Source organism: Aquarana catesbeiana, linkage group LG05 (assembly GCF_042186555.1).
Source record: "Aquarana catesbeiana isolate 2022-GZ linkage group LG05, ASM4218655v1, whole genome shotgun sequence".
In the NCBI taxonomy this organism is placed as follows: Eukaryota; Metazoa; Chordata; class Amphibia; order Anura; family Ranidae; genus Aquarana; species Aquarana catesbeiana.
In genome coordinates this window covers 545,398,401-545,417,956 of record NC_133328.1, presented here as the reverse complement: position 1 = coordinate 545,417,956, position 19,556 = coordinate 545,398,401, and the positions used below count along the sequence as shown (strand labels likewise).

The window sequence follows — 19,556 nt, the reverse complement described above, 5'->3', positions numbered from 1 at the left end:
TTGCACGAAAATGACAGTTATGTGATAACCAAACAGGAAGTAAGCTGTGCAATAGAAAATGCCATTCCTTACTTCTTACTTTAATTGTAAATATATTGATAACATCCTGTCCTGTTCATCTATAAATGCAAATAAAAGGTACTGTTTACAAAAAAACTTGTATTTCATATTTATTATACCCGTTAAAGGATATTTTACTGACAAAGCCACTGACGGGTCACTTGAAACACTCTAACTGTCAGTGACCCATAATTGCAAGAGTACCTCAGGCTGGCAGGGAATACTGGGCCTTGTAGTTCTGCAGTAGCTTAAGGATGGTAGACTATCTATGCTTACAGCAAGGTCTACAGAAAATATGAAGCACAAAGACATGAATCTTAGCAATACCCTAAAGAAACAGCAGAAAGCAGTAACTTTTTTTTTTTTAAACACCAGACTTAGCCAAATCCCTAGTGAACTGACAGCATGTGTTAGGCAACTTCTGGGAGCATGCAGTAAACAAATCAGGTCACATCTGGCAGAATCTGCCAACACTTGTCTTTGGTGGCACTAAATTGATAATTATGGTGATCTGACACTAGGGAAGAGGCTGCTTAATGTACATACAGATAAATAATTATCCTCACTGTATTCAATTTACAGATGTGCAAAAAGAACCAGTTCCCACCTTCAAAAGTGTCTCAACACTCAGGGTATTTTAACTGCTCTAATTACTGTTGAGAGCACATAATTAGAATCACTGATCACACTGTCAACAGCTAGCCAGCTACAGCATGGCTTAAACTTACTTAGAAAAATATCAAAACGCCATCCAAATGTAAATCACGTCCCTAACACAATAAAGGAACAAAGTGAACATGATATACAATGCTTGAAAAAGCATAGTTAAAAGCTTTCCAGGCATACCAAAGCCAGCTACAAAACACAGCAGTACTGTACACAGCATGTTTACATCTGATAAAGAAAAAAAAAACGATATGTGCGCAAAACCTTTAAAAAAAAACAGCCTTTGTGATACAAGAATGCATTAAATTCAGATGTGCTTATAACACAGTGATATAAAGATAAGGTGAGTTATATTAAGTAATATACAGATAACTATGGTCATATAAAGAACATAATAAAATGATAGTCCTATGAGTAATATAATGTAGGCATCTAGTACTGTATACAATATAGTGTAAGGTCATATTTGGTTCTATGAAAGATGTGATGTAAAGGCAAGCTTAGTTACGTGAAGTATACAAGGCCAGAGCTAGTTATATAAAGTGAATAATAACCTAGTTAAATGAAAACCTAGTTATACGAATGCTTTGTTATTTGAACCGTGTTCTATAAAGTTAAGCTTAATCATGTGAGATATATTGTACAATTCCAAGCACAATCATATTAACTATATACCATAATAGAAGGAGAAGATTGACCGTGCAAAGTACATAAAGGACAGCCTTCTCATATGAACTATATAATATAAAGTTAACACAGTCTAACTTTCATATGAAACATATTAAGATAAACATAATGGTAATGTATAGGTATCGTTTAATATATTTTACATATTGACATATACTATGCATGCATGTATAGCATACTGTTTAAGTAACAGTTCACTATATACTGTAATATGTCATTTATAAAAAAAATAAGGCTTTGCATGAAGATAGACCAAAGTTAATCCAGAAAGCTGTGGTCTAACAGTCCTTAGTTGTGTGACCATAAGGCTGACTTACACTACTACACATTGACCCATAGTCGATATCCGTCCGCTGATTTTTATCATATGTATTACTTCACGTGACGGTGAAAGCTGAGGACATCTAGACCCTCGTTGAAATTTGAGCTTCTGCTTGTATCCCAACCACTTGGACAAATACAAGTTTAGTTAGAGCCAGGCAAAAGAATAGAGAGAAAGAGGGGCCTTGCTTTCATCTCGGTCACTCAGTCAACCATTCAGTGGCCTATTCAGTGGAGCTTTTCATTATGCAAAAAAATGCTAATCCTTTTCCGATGCTTTCACACTTGTATAAACCACCATTCCTTCAACAGAAAAGTAATTATATCAGTTTACCTTCCTGTCAAAAACAGGATTAATATTCAGATAGCACAATCTCCTATTTTTTTCTTATTTCTGCAGTAGGAAGCGAAGGATTGCTGGATGAGGTATTAGAGAGAGCAAGAGTCATTTTTTTCTGGGTATGAGTGGGCTTGTCAAAGCAAAGCGATATAAGAAAGGGAAAAAAAACCATCTTCAGCTGCTGAGGGAAGTCTTTTCAGTCAGAGAACTGACCTGCCCTTTGCAGGGGCCCAAGTAGAATAAGCCTCACTCACGTCTATTAATCAGAGACAAATTATGAAAGAATGTGGCTCGACTGGTTGACACTATCCTGTCTTGGAAGCCCCAGTAACAGCCTTGTAACAATGTCCTCTTCATGGGTAATGAACAGCCATGACAAATGGAGCAGAGGAACTGTTTATTTGCATATGCAAATTCCCACACAAGGGGAAACGTGTACAAACAAGTGTCATTGTGAGGTGGATTAGGCAAACAACGTTTTCTACTTCTTCTTCGGACGTTCTGCAACCTAGAACATTAGTCAGCACAATTAAACCAGTCTCCATGACTACTAATGAAATTTTACCATGGTATGAGTTAAATTAGAGAGCTAGTTATGTTTCCACAATCCATCTTGAAATCCATTATTATGGCAGAACAATGCAGCAATTGTGCTCATCTGATCTCTGCCTGCTCAACAAGCCTCTAAAGTTGACAATTTGCATATGTTAATATAATTAAGCACTAATTACATGAAACTTGTACATATTCACATGCACCTTCCCCAAGCGTTATACCCTTTGAACGATGGCCAAGTCCTTAACCCTCTGATGGGTCTGGAGTAGGAAGCAATGCCTTTGGGTGCAGCCCCAAGGCAGACAGAGAAAGGCTCTTCTTCTATAAACACTAGGCTCAGCCTAACTGCTCATATTTCTAACAACACACTGAAAGGAACGTATGCCCTCACACAGTATACATAGAGAGGCACATGCTGACACACTCTTACAGAAGTGTTAAGTGTAATATGTGTATGGTATTCAAATACACTATATTTATGGAGGCTTGGCCAGAAAATAGTTCACGGGTAAAGAAGAGGTACACCTTTTAGAATATCTGTAACATTTACACAGTATCTTTCTATCTATCTATCTATCTATCTATCTATCTATCTATCTATCTATCTATCTATCTATCTATCTATCTATCTATCTATCTATCTTAAAGGACATTTAAGGAACAGTGGCCTGCGCATGATAATAATTACCTTATACAACAAATGACAGAATTTGGATTACATTGAAATTTTCCACATCACCACAAAGTAACAAACCATAAAAACTATGAAAAAAAGAGCAAGCAGTAACTAATGATCTTTGCCTAAATTTATGCTGAAGCAATTAAGCAATGTTAATTACTATGGCAGCAGTTAATTGAATATAATTGGATATTTTAAGCTACTGAATAAAGCCTAGTTAAGATTAATTTTATTGAGATTAATTGTAAATAAGAATAGATTAACTAAGTGTTTTGACATGCATAAAATAATGTTCTGGATATTATCTAGAACAGCTCAGTCACAAGAGGAGAGAAAATAAAACTGTGTTGTATTCCAATATTACACCTTAATATTGACTTCTTAATAAACCATACATTTTAAAGCAAAATGGACAGGAATCATTAAAAAATACAAACAGCTTGCTGAGATTAAAGCCCCTTTTGTCCTTTTTCATGGGCATTTCTTTTAGAAGACTAAATTAAGTAAGTCTGTAGTACGGTTTTCGGAAGGAACATTTTACACTGAATGGAAAAAATGTTCTATCACACATGAAATTAATGCAGCTGTGCGGAACTTGGCCCAGCTGGTAAAAGACTATAAAACAACAGCAAGTGATAGGCACTAGGCCTTTGCTAGATTTTGAAGGAGACATCTCTTTAAGTTTCAACCTCTTTTTTGTGTTTATTTATTTTTCTAAGTGGTATTTTAATAAAGCATTGAATTACTCTGAAGCACAAAAAGTCAGAGAATGCTAGTACCCCTCATAAGTGGTACAGGCCTATCACTAGAGTACGACAAGCATGCAGTGTAAACATGGCATACTACTGCTAGTATAATGCTCCAGCCTGTCACCAGTGGCAAATCGATCAGGCCATTCAAGATATGATTATCTAACCGCCTTACTGCTTTCATTCTTAGCAGAATGTCCTAAGCTTCTGCCTGCTCAGAACCTGGTGTAGGAATGCACAGCGTTTAATAAAATTAGGTATACTAGCTGGGACTGCTGGAGAAATCACAAGAAAGGGTGCTCCAATTGATTTTGAAATAAATCAATAGGTGATTAACACAATAATTTTAAAGCCAGAGAATGAAGACGTATTACGTAAACAATTGTCTTCTGTTTACAAGATTCATTCCCTCTACAGTGGACTGGGGCCATAATATAATATTTGCCTATTATAATTCTATTGTTTTTTCTAATCAAAATCTCAAATTAGCCTATGCAACAAGCCTATGACAAGTCATTCCGCAGTGTAAGGTTTTAAATCATCCAACCTCTTCTAATAGACTTGAGACTTATTGAGGTAGAAACCATAAAAAATGAAGAAGGGAAATTTAATCCCTGAAATATTGATTTGCACATTAATATCATATAGGCAGAGGGCAATTTGGCTTCATGGAAATGACACATTGTCGACCCTTGGTGAAGTCAGAGCCAATTTAACTGCTGAACATGTCTGATTCTCAAGAGTTATTAAGGGCTTCCCTTCTTGCCTTTATGACATTTCTTCAGCCTAGCAATGCAATCTTAAATGTATTATCTTTAAGAAATAATTGTAAAACCTCAGGGGTTTTCCTGTTAATGGAAGGGAGTCTAAACCACATCAGATTCTGAAATGCAACATTAAACCCTTGCAATCAACAAAACCACCTCAATTCTCATCCATCCAGCGCAGGATCTAATATTGTTGTTAGAGATAATCAAATTTCATTGTGTAAATTTAGGCCCATGGATTGAAGCAGTGAATTCTGCCATATTAATGTGATTTCACAACACTGTTATGCTAAAGTTGCTGGTACAGCATTTTTTTTCAAAACAGACAGCTACAAAGCCACTATTATTGTGGAGATTCAGCTATTGAACTGTCCTCACAATCAGCTAAGGTCCTCTCTATTTTGAGCTAAGCCTAATTGATAACTTCAATTTGAAAGAACAATTAAGCAGTGTCACTGCAAAAGGCAACAGCAGGTACTGCCTTACAGATGGTCCACCTGACCTCTCTTTGTTTCCTGTGTCTAGATTACATTTTTTTTTTTTTTTTACAGATTTATGACTATATTCTATTTCCTAGTAGACATTACACTGGTTATAGTAAACAAGGAACATAATTAACGTATGTTTGGACTGGATAAAGTAAGCCTAGCTAATATTAAATTAAGCCATTTGAAATGCATATGACTTCTTCCTCTACATCCCTACGTAAAAAGCTATATTCTAAAATATATATATTGACCAAAAAAATTAAAAAGCTCAGGCTTTAAGGGGCACTGCTCTTAAACCACAAGCTCAAACAGCTGTTCTGTTCTTCTAGATAGGCTCTGCATCCCTGCTGGGTAAAGCAATGATCACATATAAAAAACAAAACAAAAAAAACACATTATCCACCTTATATTAATATTATTGCTATTCTAACTGTCATTGTTTTATCATTTTTCTATTTTTGAACTGGCTACGTCCCTGGTGACTATGTTTCATAAATCAAAAAATGTAAATAAAAAGCATATTTGGCATATTATCCCATTAATAGGGTGATTCAAGTAAGTGTTCTTCTTAAGCTCTTCTTTTGAAAAGAAAAGCTGACCCAGAGCCCAATAGGTCCCTGTCAGAATCATCTGTAAACAGAAAGTAGAACAAGTGCTGATGGCATTGAGAGTGTTACATACCCAGGCTGTGTTTTTGCATTGCTCTCAATGGAAGCGATCGATGCCCATGTCACTGTCGTGTCCCAATCGCAGCCAAGTCTCTACCTCAATCTAAGCAGCAGCCCCACAGGCTGGGCTGCATATTTCACAGCCTCCGCTTGCTCAATACCTCAAATATAAAATTTTCTGGGCTCTTCAGCGTTGATTGCTTACAAGGATCAAGCCACTGAAAATCCAGGAGAAGAGAAAATGTATAACCTCCTTTGCCTGCCATCTACATCAGCACTGATTAAAAGGGAGAAGGGTTAATAAAAAAAAAAAAAAAAAAAGGAAAATGGAATGAAGGAGAGGAAATGCAACTGTCAGACAACGGGATGGTCAGACTTCCGTCACAGCAGCCTGTTTGGATAAATATTAGCCACCATCTTCAGCATGAAGTTGGCTTTGTTTTACTCTCATCAAGCCCCCCTCCCCTTTGTTACAAATTCTTTTTTTTTTCCTCCTTTTTTTGGCACGAGCCTGATTATTTATTCCTTTCATTTTAAAGAAATATGGATAAATCCCTGAAAGAGCGCCGAGGGTTAATAGAGAAGGAAGCTGACTGTTCTGCTCTCCCTTGAAGCTCTTGCCTCGGCAGATGCCGATAAACCTCACGCACAACTTGCAGGTAACGCAATAAGCTTGTCTGCTACACCACCGACTTCCACTCCATGGCAAAGCAAGGATTTGGAATCAGATTAACGGAGATTGGAATCGGAGGAAGGCAAACATATGAGCAGAAAGATAGCAGCAGAAAATGACTATGCGGTTCCCAATGGTACTGATGACAACAGAAACCTGAGTATGGAATGTTGTGTTTTCTCTATACCAAATGCACTGTAGGCTAAAGAGCATTTAGACCAGAAGACCTTTTTATGGCCTATTTTGTTTTCTCTTTTTTTTTTTTTTTTTTTCTCATTTGGTTGTTCTGGGAAGCTAGTGACTTTTATGCCAGTTGCATTGTGTGCACAGAGTCAGTTTGCTGATAGCAGGGAGTGGAGAGATGAGTTATGCCTGCCCCTGATGCCGAGAGCCAGCACAGGACAAGGAAGCTCCAGAAGACAGTCTAAAAACCATCCCCCACGGCCTTTCCCTGCCGGCCACCCCCAGCAAGGTCATCTAAACCTAGCAGACCATACCATTACCATTTAACAGAAAGAAAAAAAAATGACAGAGAGAGAAAGCAGGTCTGCTTATTCCTTTGTAGAAAACCATAACAGCTTTATGCAGGGAAGACGAAAAAAAAAGAGGTGAAAAATGAACATGTTTTTGATTTTAGAGAGCTTTTATTTTATTTGATGATAGTAATCCTACATTTTTGGTACTACCCAGATCATTATAGCATTTCTTTTCCTGGAAGCAAGGCACATACCTGGAGCCCCTAATGCCTGACATAAATACAGTGTTGTGCATACTGAGAAGAAGAGCCAGAGTGGAAACTCATGCTGCAGAATTTTTATTTATCTTTACAGGGGAAAAGTAGCTTCCAGACATCCCTGGCTGAGAGATGTGGGCACTGTTTTTTTTTTGTTTTTTTTTGACAGCCAGGATCCTCTCTGTCTGACAGTTTTTTTTTTCCTTCCCCTGTCTTAAGATGCATAATCCAAGTTGCAAAGGAGGAAAACTGGAGGGGGGAGAAAAGCGAAAATAGGAGAAAGGCGAACGGACACCCAGCAGCAATCAGTGCGGACTGCTCCCTGGTATGTCAGCTTGTAGGAAAGAAAAGAAAGGAAGGGGGAGTTAGCCGGGATCTGTGCAGATGGGGAATGTGTGTGTGTGTGTGTGTATGTGAGAGAAACAAAGTGAGGCTCTGAGCTAGCTAGAGAGAGAGAGAGAGAGAGAGAGAGTGAGAGTGGGAGAGAGAGTGAGAGTGGGAGAGAGCGAAATATCAAAGATTGTGCAAGATCAGCCTGGAAAGATAATCAATACCCGACCTAAATTTAACACAAACTGCTCAATAAAAGTTAAAGAAAAAAACTTACTTTCCATTTCCCCCTTGCAGTTTTCACTCGATCTTCTTATATAGACTGTATGTACGTCTCTCTCTCTTCAGCTTAATCACAACTGCTGATCCCATCCATAAAAAAAGGGGAATGTTCATCAAGAGGAGAAAAAATTATAATGAGGATAAAAAAGGACAATCATACAAAAAAAGGAATAATCCTGGAACTTTTTGCAGGAGTGCAGAGGCGAGGGTTGGAGCAGAGAGGGGGCTCTGCTTGTTGTTCTGGGTCCGCAGGGTGTGAAAGCATGTGCCATCCGCTGCCTCGCTGTTTGCTTGTGAAGGGCTTGGGAAAAGGAGGAAAGGAAATGAATGTCTTTATTCTGCTAATTATTATCGTTTTAGCCCTGTTTAAAAAAATGGCTGATTAAGTTGAGTGCGCATGTCTTTGTGTGTCTGTTCCTGATATGCACTCTGGGAATGAGAGAGAGCGAGCGAGAAAGAGAGAGAGAGAGAGGAGAGGAGAGAGAGGGGGAGGTGTAATTAGTGAGGTGATCAACAGTCTCCAGATTGCAAATGACGTGCAGCCCGGACTTAGAGCCGCTCGCTGGGGCTGCAGAAACCACAACAATAATCAGAAGCAGGATCACAGAGCAGCCCATCCACTCCTGGCTGAAGACTTAATTACTAACACACACATGTATACAAACTATAGGGCCGGCGTGAATGAGCAGAATCACTAAGATAATCACAGACCAGAAGAATGCATAAAAATATCTTCTCTTATATTTAACTTGCAAGGAATTTAAATGAAATAAGGTAGGAGCCTCTATAGACCAATTACTTCAGAGGACTTCACAAGCCAAGACTTGAATTTAAAAAAAAAATAAAATTCAAACTATTCAAACTATGCCTTTTTAAATTGCGATACAGTTATTATTTTAAGAATATTTCTACAATTTTTATACTTTAAAAAATAATATTGAAAGTAATTCCAAATATCATTAAATGTTCCCACCGGCGTACCGTGTATACGATACAGAAAGAAAAAGTATAAGGGACGAGTGGATTTTTACTTTCACGCCGCGCAGATTCCGATACGCATGTTCCCCGGAGCATTTTTGCGCTGGAGGAAAAATTGGGCACGAAGAAGATCCAAACTTAAGGAATTTTTTCTTGTATTTAAGAGTTTTATTTTATGAAATGGTGCTGTGGTATACATTATTATTAAAAATTGAATTTGAAATAAAATTACATATATATGTATATATACACACACACACATATCTACATGCATATATCTATTTTTTTTCTTTATAATTCATTAATTGAAAAAGGAAAGTTAGCTTAGTGTGTATAAATGGCACTGATACAGATATTCTCAAATACATTGTCGAAATGGGAGTACCACAAAGCAAAAGTAAATACAAGTTCAGAGCAAAGGATGTTTACAATGTCAAAAGCCTAAGCAGGTGAACCATAACCTCATGCTGGAACTGACGTGCCTTTTAAGTCCAGGATTCCTGGGCTAGACGTCAAAAACTTGTCTTAGGCCTTAAGTACCAAGTCTGCCAAATACCAACGGAAAGGGTTAGCACCATCCAGCTCCCGGATGGTTTCACAGGACTATAAAAAAAAAAAAATCACAGAAAACACAGACAAGAATTTTGGCGAATCTCAGATCAACAAAATGAATTCTAGAAGACAATTTGGCAAGTCCTGTAAGCAAGACTATTTGAAAGCTTCTGACTTTGCAAATTAAAAACATTTGCCAAACTAAAAGTGCGGAGAATAGACAGGTTAGGCGGAAAGATTTTTAGGGAAAAATCTGAGCACAGGAAAAGCATATTTTGTATGATGATTCTACCAGACCAAATATGTACCTTATTAGCCAAGAAGACGAAGAAGGAACTGAGCGGCGTAGCTGTAAAATCGTTCCTGGTCTTCCCATGTATATTTCTGTGAAAATCTCAAGTGGTCTCTAGATTTCTCTTTATTATCTTTACACACACCTACACGCAACAATTACACAGTAATACAAGATGGGTGTGCATATATAATGCAAACACACAAATACAAGTGGCACTCTAGGCAGGATGGTTGAAATATGTGTGTGTGTGTGTGTGTGTGTGTGTGTATTTATATATTTATTTATATGCACACATACATATACATGCACACGTATAATATATATATATATATATATATATATATATATATATATATATATATATATATATGTATATATATATATATATATATATATATATGTATATATATATATATATGTATATATGTATATATGTATATATATATATATATATATATATATATATATATATATATATATATATATATATATATATACACACACACACATTTTTCTTTTTTCTTTCATTCTTTTACCATCCAATATTACATGTACAAAAGTGGCCATTAATACTAAATTGCTAATCTCCATATATTGCCTATTACAATTAGGTACAAATGCTTTAAAATACCAAAACAGCTATAATGACCAATCAGTTTAAAGGAACAGTCACTAAAAATATACAGGTAACAACTGAAGAATGGGAGAAAAACAAATAAACAGCCTATGTAAAAAAGAGAATTAACTATTTCTGAATTAGTTGAATGTGTGTCTACTACTGCTGGTCAGTTTCAAGAAAATATGCAAGGCAATATAAAAAGGACTGAGAAAACACAAAAGGACATATCAGTCCTGTCCTTTGTATTGTTGCAGCTTTCTTTATATCTTTTTAAGTATGGTTTGAGTGTTACTGAATTACAGCTAAATGGACAAAAGGGAAGGCAGGGAATGTGAAGAGGTGAGTTCCCATTTTCATTCTTTCCCCTGTGAATGTTTACTGCCCCTCCTAACCCTTTTATTCTCTGCCCTCTCTCCCTCTCTCTCTCTCTCTTCCTAAAAATAGTAGCTCTGGGGAAAAAAAAAAAAAAGATACCGCGGGAAGTTCAGTTAGAAGAAAATCAGGGATGGCCAGGGATCTAGGAAAAATCGAAGAAGGTTAAAGCGGAGAGAGAGAAGCCAGGTTGGCAGATGTGAAGGGGAAGATACGAAGAGAGCAAGAGAGAGAGGACAGAGAGGAGGCAGCAGCGACCCGGGAGAAGAGAAAGGAGGGGAGGGATGTATGGATGAATGAAAGCAAGCAAGGAAGGAAGCAAGGAGGCAGGCAGCGTTAGGCAGACCCATTCAGGTTTGTTTTATCAACCTCTATCATGTTTATTATTTACACTTTCTTCTCACTTTGACTTCTAGCTCATTTTCTTTTATGCTTTTAACATGTTACTTTATTTCTTTTGCTGTGTTTTATAGATCCCCATCCACTTACCACTGAAGTATGTTGCTTTTGGTACTGTCCAAAACATACTGCCCCTTAAACTTCTACCTTGAATACTAAGTTCATCAGAGTCAAATGATTATCCTGTGAGCAACCTTTCTCTGGCAATTTTACAGCTTTGCATATTGTACTTTTGTTTTACATCTGCTGCCTAGTTTATGTGACACCTCCTTCTTACTTGAACTGCACTGATGTGCTTAAACAGCATCCCATATGTATCTCCCTTATATTTCTTGGTCATGCAAGAATACCCATCATTTGTTAAGATGCTTCTGTTTTGCTTAGATTTAGATTCCCTATCTGCTTAAAAAGGTCATTTATTCCACTAATCGACTCTGTGTTTTCACTCCCCTTTTATATATGCTTCTGCTCCTGTCATCTCCCTCCCCTCTGTCTTACAATCCTGCACAAACGCCTCAGCTTCGCCCTCTGATCTCAGCCATGTCCACATCCCATGCTAACGTTTAACATCCAAAGTGTCCCATGTGTTGCAAATATAATGGAGTTTGAATAACACAAGCACAGTGTAGGTAGAAGTACTGTATTTTCTGCACCCTTCCTGTGATGTTGAGTGTCCTGGGCCACTTTGGCATCTAAGGGGTTAAGTAAAGAGCATTCTTTTTTACAACTAGGATGCTACTGCTCTTTTTATAAGATCGTGTGGTCACTTTATGTTGAAAATAAAAGCCCAGCATTTTATTTGTTCTGTAAATCGATCTCATAAAAACAACTAGAGAAAAAAAAAAAAGAGTAATCTACTGCAAGGACATGCTAAAACCTGTAATTACATAGCTTCTCCGTTTTAATAGACGTCCCATCACTAATAACTGTCCCAATTCCCTCCCACCCCCCCAGCCCAAGGGAAAGAGAATCCACGTCTTTTGACGGTGTTCACTAAGTCTATAGAGCAGCTCAGTTTGAAACGAGGTATTACAAGATTTCAGTGTTAGAGACCCTTTGTCTGAGCTAGAGACACTTTCAGATCCCCAGCCCCCTCTTTTCTGGCTTTTTTTGTTGCCTCTGTTCCTCCCGAGGGCTATTTGACAAAGCAGTGTGTTAACTAACCTGCCTTAAAAAAGGAAATAAAAAAAAACATTATATATATATATATATATATATATATATATATATATATATATATATGTGTGTGTGTGTGTGTGTGTGTTTTTTTTTTTTTTTTTTTACTAGAGTGATAGTATACAAGTGCAGCATTCAACAACTTCTATTGCCACATGTCACTCTCCAACCCATTGTCATTTGTCCTATGCTTCTTCAGATAATGTTGATATTTGGGGCAAACCACAATTAATTCTAATTGCCTGCAACATACGCACATCATTAACACCCACTGACATGTACATATGTAAATGTGTTGTAAATACAGTTGCCCTGGCTGTCAATTACTGCTCCCCCCTTTCAAGTCACAGCTGATTCCTACAAAACAAACAATTAAAACAAACTTATTGCTGGTGACAATCAGTCATTAGGCTTCCTATGCTGACTTTTGATTGGAACAAAATGATCTCAAGAGAAAGGAAAGCACTTGGCTAGTGAGATTTAGAGAGGTGAGTACTGGTCCCACAGAAGCATTCTTTCACTCAAGAAAAAGCAGTTCCTGCAAGAAGGATGTATAACATATAACGTAACTTTTATGGTACTTTTTTTATTAAAATTTTTAAAACTTTTATAAAGCCTAGGGTAACGTGTGAAACAATTCTTGAGAATAAAGTCAGGCTGTATGTAAAAGAAGCTAAAACAGGAAGGAAATGTTATCATAGTCAAATTAAAAATACATTAAAATGTTTAAATTAAAAAAAAAAAAAAAAAACAGGAGCAAAGAATCACTAATAGAGGGTACGAATAAAAAGCAAGCAAAGCAATAAAGAAAACAGAGATAGTGGAATTCTGAACAAAGACACAAGCACTAGGATAAAAAGGGAAAAAAAAAAAAAAAGATGACACGAAAGGGAGAAGAGAAGGTAGAAAGAGCCAGAGAGCAGACAGGGTTATGGGTTCAGGAGCCCTCTGGGCTTTAAGAGGTCAAAGCTCTCTGACAGTCTTCTCCCCCCCTTTCCATTCCAGGCAACCATCCAGTGTTTATAAACAAATCACATCACTGCGGGCCCCAGAAGAAAGTCATCCTACTATCTCCAAAACCCCTATAACACCAACACCAAAAAAAAAAAAAAAAGGTCTACTGACCAAACTCCAAAAACTGCACTATTTTTAAATCCACCAAAATTCCCAAGAATAATATTAATACAGCACGTTTAATAGTAGGGTTCAAGTGAAATCCAAAGAAACACTGGAAAAAAAGACAAAACAAACAGCACTAATTATGGCAATTAAATAAGAACAAATCAGACCAAAAAAGTAAACAGAACAGACCTAGTTTCAATCACCTGAAACAATACAGCCTTGTCCATGGATATGATAAACCCTGATCAAACCACTTCAGGTAATATTCCTTAGTCAGCACAAAATAATAAAACCAACTGTACAAATGTAGACTTTACTTTGAAAATGAAATGTAATTAAAAATAAACTAGAAAAGGGTATTTTTAACATTACAACATTCAGTAACTAGAAAGTAACACATGTTTAAAAAAAAAAAAAAGGATTATTAGGAATGAAAATAAAAAACAGATTCTCAAAATCAGCAGCACATCAAACTTCGAAACCATCTTAATTAAAACCATGTTTAATTTCGGGAAAAGAAACAATCCTACACTAAATGGATCAATACTTTTTACAAAGATTGTGATCCACAGAATCTACAAAGTCTTTCATCATAAAGAAAAATCCATATCTCTGATTAAAAAATTGCATTCCTACACAAAGAATGACCAAAGAGTACCTACTGGAAAACACGTTTAAATTTTATGTAAAGTAAAAAGATGAAAAGGAACTATACCTCAGAAGAAAATAGCCCATCTTCTGTCCTTTGTCTATCAGCCTCCTGTTAAAGCATATGGAAAATGTTTTCAAAATGCCGAGATTTGGCACATTGTCATTGCAAAGAGAGGAGCGCAGTGATGCTGTTATAGAAAATGGGAAATAAATTCAGGGTTGGGTGCTGCCTCCTTCAATGCGGATTTATCTAAGTTTAATTTAATATTCTGCAATCACTGTATGATCACATATAATTCACCTGGATTTTTAAGGGCTCTTCCTAAAAACATTCACCAAAACACCAGAGCATTTCGATAGAATAAACCTTTTTACTTGTATCCTTTTTTTTTCATTTTAATCCTCTATTAGCACTAAAAAAAATGCAAAAATATGACAGCATGCAAAAGACATTCTATGACACAAGAACCTTATTGGAAAGACACCTGACTGTGACACCTAAATGTCACAAAACGGTTGTTTGTAAAACACCAAACCTTTAATCAAATTATTGGCATTTCAATTGATTAGATAAACTGAAATCTATAACTGACTACAAGCCATTTCAAATATTTATCTATCTCATTTTTAAACAAAACATCCCATCCCCACCCCCTAAAAAATGATTATAAAAGGACTACTGAGGAATTCTTCAGATATTGAATTACAATAATAAAATTATTTCCACCTGGAAAGGTCTAGTAATATAATAACAACGATGATAGTAATTATAATAATGAATAATTCAACAACTCTTTCACATATATAGGAGAACAGACAGCATTTAAAAATACATTTATACATACATAAAAATATATAAAAATTGGATAACTGAGAGGAGGATTTATAATAAACACAATTTTAGTGTAAATAAAATACCTTTGACCTGTAGGACATAGAACCTCTGAAGAATTTTATGAAAAAAAAGACAAAAAAAGGGGACAATTAGAGACAAATTAACCATTTATTAGCTCTATTAAAAATATTATCATATATATTTTTTTTTGTCTGTATTCTAAGGCTTTCTTGTTGTACTTATGCTTTGAAGGTTATAACAAAATCCTCACAGCAATTAGTCATTTTTTGCCATTTGATGTCTCAAGGTACAATTACTATAGACGGAAAGACGCTGCAAAGTGGAGAAATGCAGCCTGCATGCTTGTGGCATTCTGACTGCGAGAAGAGGAAGTGTTGCTGTAACGGGTATTATGTTTATTTGATAAAGAAAATCAATGGAAGTGGCTGTAAAGTAGTTAGTGAGGCGTGTGTTTGGGACTCGGGTTGAATAGTGACTCCGACGGGCTGGTCGATCAGCTATAAGAGCTTTGGAAATCTAACCTAACCCTCAGACCATGCTACTTCTTACTCACTGCAACACATGCTCCAATCTTGCTCATCCCCTCCTGCTTCCCCTGTTAACCCTTTCCTGGCATGGCTTACCACTCATTTTCCCCTTAATACCTGCTTCTTTTCATTAAAACTCAGCTGCAGCCCAACTATTTAAGCACTGAAATATAAAAATTCCAACAATATATGATTTTAAGGAATGTGTTGTTTATATTCTTGTATTTTGTTAAATGTATGCTTTTCTTTCTTCTCTGGTGTTTTTATCTCGGAATCTTTCCCCCTTTAAAGATTTCAATATTATTTGTTTTTCTACTTTCACATCAATTATTATGGTTTTGAATGTATATATATATATATATATATATATATATATATATATATATATATATATATATATATTATATATGTGTGTGTGTGTGTGGATTATGCACCCCTGAGTATATGTGTGTGTGTGTGTGTATATGTATGTGTATATATATATATATATATATATATATATATATATATATATATTTAGATAGAACAATGCTTACCTCTACCTCAGACACTCAGTAGCTGGAGCATGTGGCCAAAGTTGTAGGTTATAGGTTTGCACAATTTTATGTCCTTTTTTTATGTCATGCAAATCTTCTATGCTATATTCATGATTTGTCACTGTGCATTGTTTTCTTTGACTTGATGTCTGATATCTCCACCCTAATAAATATCTATTGACTGTAGAATCACGAAAGCTATACCCTATGTTTTTTTTACCTTTATTATTTCAGATTTCAATAAATCAGATACACTCTATATATTTAATATAGTATTTCATTTTACACAAAAATCTGATCTTTTACTAGGTGGTTGTATAATAAACATTATAATGCCAAACTATTTACAGTCAAATATTTAAGCTAACTTCTTTATTCAATTGTTTTATTCAAAAGAAAATTTTCATGTAAGAACTGCACCTGTGTCTCATATTTTTTTTTTTTTTTTTTTTTAGTACAAGCAATAGATCAAGGCTCACTCGGCCATTAATGTGCTCATCTTACAGCCCACAAAATGAAGATGTAATGTATTTGTTTTTCGTATGGACTTACTTGAATCAAATATCCTGTATGCAAATGACAAAAATAACTCCCAAAATGCTAATCAATTTATGTCAATTGGCTGCTTGGTACCAATTAAATTAATTAGGAAAAGGGCATTCTGCTGAGCAATCATTTCATTCTGCAGATCTTTCATGGTACAAACAGAAGTAATATCTGAAATTTTTGTCATTCTATCTTTAAACAATAAAAAAATAGCTTATTACATATTGTACCACTTGAGTTTTGCAATGCAGAACATATTCAAATGACATATTTCTTAACTCTTACCCCCAAGATAAAATATATGTTATCTATAAAAAAAAAAGTAGTCCACAGGTCACACTGCATGGTCATGGGACACCTGCAACCAGTGGACAACTTACAGCCTTGCTCTAGCAGAACATGTCTGGTGGTAAAAAAACTTGCTGCTCATATTCCAAATGTGTAAATACCACTGGTCAAATGCAACTTGCAAAAAGCTCTACTCAGCTAATGCTATAGAATGCAACAGATGAAAGTCAGGGAACATTACACGTAAGTGTTTTTATGGGGTGAAAAAGCAAGAGAGCAAATATTGTCTCTTTCAGTCATGCACTTTTATGAAAAATCTCATGATGCATCATAATCTACTTTCATCTAAAATAGCTTCTTTTAACATAAATGTAAAATATCATACAATACTAATATATATATGGGTTTTTTTTGTCTTTCCTTCACAGCATCTATGGTAGCCAAGGGCTACCTTTCTTAGAAAATGCCCAGTAATGAGTCATATATATTCCAGTGTTGTGTTGCTAGAATCCACCATTAAAACCAGATGCCTGTTGTCACAGTAGGTGCACAATGCTGCCATGACCTACACTTGTCACAAGTGTAAGAACTGGTGGCAGCACCTGCTGTCTTTAGGACCGTCAGTCCTTATGTCTCTCAAAAATTTAATAGACAAAACATATGCCTATGTATTTAATTCAGTATCTAGGGATATGTTCAACCAAGTTATTGCCAAGGTTTTTTTTTTGGGGGGGGGGGGGGGATTTTATATGTATCCGTTTTAACTTTGTATTATTCATACAGCTCTGCTTTGATAACCTTGGTCCTTTCATATATTACCATTCCACACACCAATGCCGTTCTGAATAGAAATATTTAGAAAGGTGACCATGTAGCCTGTCCAATGAGACAGAGAGCCTGCATTACAAAACATACAGTACCTGTGAATCACAAAATAGCACAGACAAATTAGCTGTGAAACTCTTTTGTGTTTTTCTTCTTTTAGACCAAGGACACTCACATCAGCAGCATTTGGTGCTCAAGTTCAATGAACTATTGTGGAAGTATTGCATTGAATTTTTTCTCTAAATACTATCATATGTACAAAAAAACTTTTTTTTTTTAAATAAAGGGATAGAATTTCTCAACGTTGTCAATTTGTGTATTAAAGCTCTCAGATTTGTGTCAGGTGTGTGTGGTAGTAAGCTGGGCTCATTTCCTCTACTTTGAGGGATTTGGGTTTTGGGCCTAGTTGCTCAAACATAATGAAATATTATCAGGCGATTGTAAAGTACAGGCATGATATCACATGCTCAACTGCTCTCACTTCATTGGAAATCCAATATATGGGATTTGAAATAAAACAATTTCCATTGTGTTTTACTGTTTGTGTCAAAAAAGCACATTTGTTTTTGATTTAGATCCATCATCGCTGAAGTGCAACACATTTCAGGCTCTTCCATAATAGACGAAGTAGCACAGCCTTAGGGGAAGAAGGAGTGCGGCACTAACATAAAGACGTACAAGTGATCAGAAAACAAATCCTTTCACAATACATATATGCACAGATAAGGACTCTTTCTTGGGTTTTTGGGATTTTTTATATGGTAGTGTGAGGTGAATGATTATGTCCAAAGATCAGTTACCCATAGCAACCACGTTACATATAAATCCTGAAGGATGACTGCATTCTTCTGATAATCTTCTTTTATTAACTAAGTGGTATAAACACAGGAACACAATTTTAATGCTGAATTCAGTCCTTTTTTAAGATAAAAAAATTAGTTTAGTATGAAATTTGTAAGAGATTCAAGTGTTCATGTATATTCGCTAACAAAAGAAATATTTCAGCATCCCACATAATATTTCCATATGTATAGGCAACTTGGTTATGAAAAGCCATATTTGAAAACAGTGGATATGATCGGGCTAAAGAGCAGATTAAAGCTAACCATACACTGATAAAGGGCTGAATGACAAAAAATAAGGATTCTTCCATCCACACTATACACCAGCTGTCAAAATACCCCAACAATGGTAGCATCTGATTGGATGCAGCCATTTTTTGTCCGACAATGTTTTCGATCTCTTTAGATTTTTCAATAGAAGGATGTCGGATGGGGAGTTGGCAGTGGTCGTTAGGGCTAACCACTGAGCGGATTTTGTGCATAACTGGACACAGATCACATAGTGTATGGCCAGTTTTACCTGGAGCTGTGATTTATGCCACTTTGCAATCATTGAAACCATTTAGATGTATGTAGTCAGAACAATAAGGGGATTGCTGACTGGTTGCTATAGGCATTACTCTTTGTATAGAATTATTTTGCATTTTCCGACTGAATAAACCAAATTGCTTTGTATCAAAAATGTTTTAAATGTGTAATTACTAAATTTTAGATTTACCCAAAAAGTTGTTTTTATTTATTAGTAGTTTGTGGTTCTGACTAGTCCTCGACTATTAAAGCGGTTGTAAACCACTGCACTTTTTTTTTCTTACCTGAAAGGCAAAGGCATAATGTGCATCGCATACTAGCACATTATGTGAAACGTACCTCAAAACGAAGCATTCCAGCGATGCAATGTCAACGCTGGAGACGGCGTCCATCTTCGCCCAGTCTTCCTTCCAGGTGCACGGACTCTGGCTCTGTGATTGGCCGGA

General features: G+C 36.0%; 1 protein-coding gene and 1 long non-coding RNA gene across 6 annotated transcripts in view; one reads left to right on the top strand and one right to left on the bottom strand.

Moving 5' to 3' along the window:
- The window catches only part of ZFHX4 (zinc finger homeobox 4), a 225,471-nt gene extending 216,977 nt beyond the window's left edge, over window positions 1-8,494 (bottom strand). Inside the window, exon 1 of one of the 2 annotated variants that reach the window (XM_073631833.1) lies at window positions 7,994-8,494. The gene's annotated coding sequence lies outside the window, so the exon portion shown is untranslated. Of the gene's footprint in view, window positions 1-5,993; window positions 7,177-7,993 lie in introns of those variants that run through there. The other variant, XM_073631834.1, reaches the window with a different exon arrangement.
- On the top strand, window positions 5,429-19,217 carry LOC141145283 (uncharacterized). Of its 4 annotated transcripts, XR_012244539.1 has the most exons (5): window positions 10,321-11,168; window positions 11,288-11,398; window positions 15,305-15,404; window positions 16,537-16,603; window positions 18,316-19,209. It is a non-coding gene; the product is annotated as an uncharacterized lncRNA (long non-coding RNA). The 4 variants fall into 4 exon arrangements; XR_012244538.1 differs by lacking the exon at window positions 15,305-15,404; XR_012244537.1 differs by lacking the exons at window positions 10,321-11,168; window positions 11,288-11,398; window positions 15,305-15,404; window positions 18,316-19,209 and adding exons at window positions 5,429-7,711; window positions 17,901-18,309.
- Window positions 19,218-19,556: the final 339 nt, after the last annotated feature.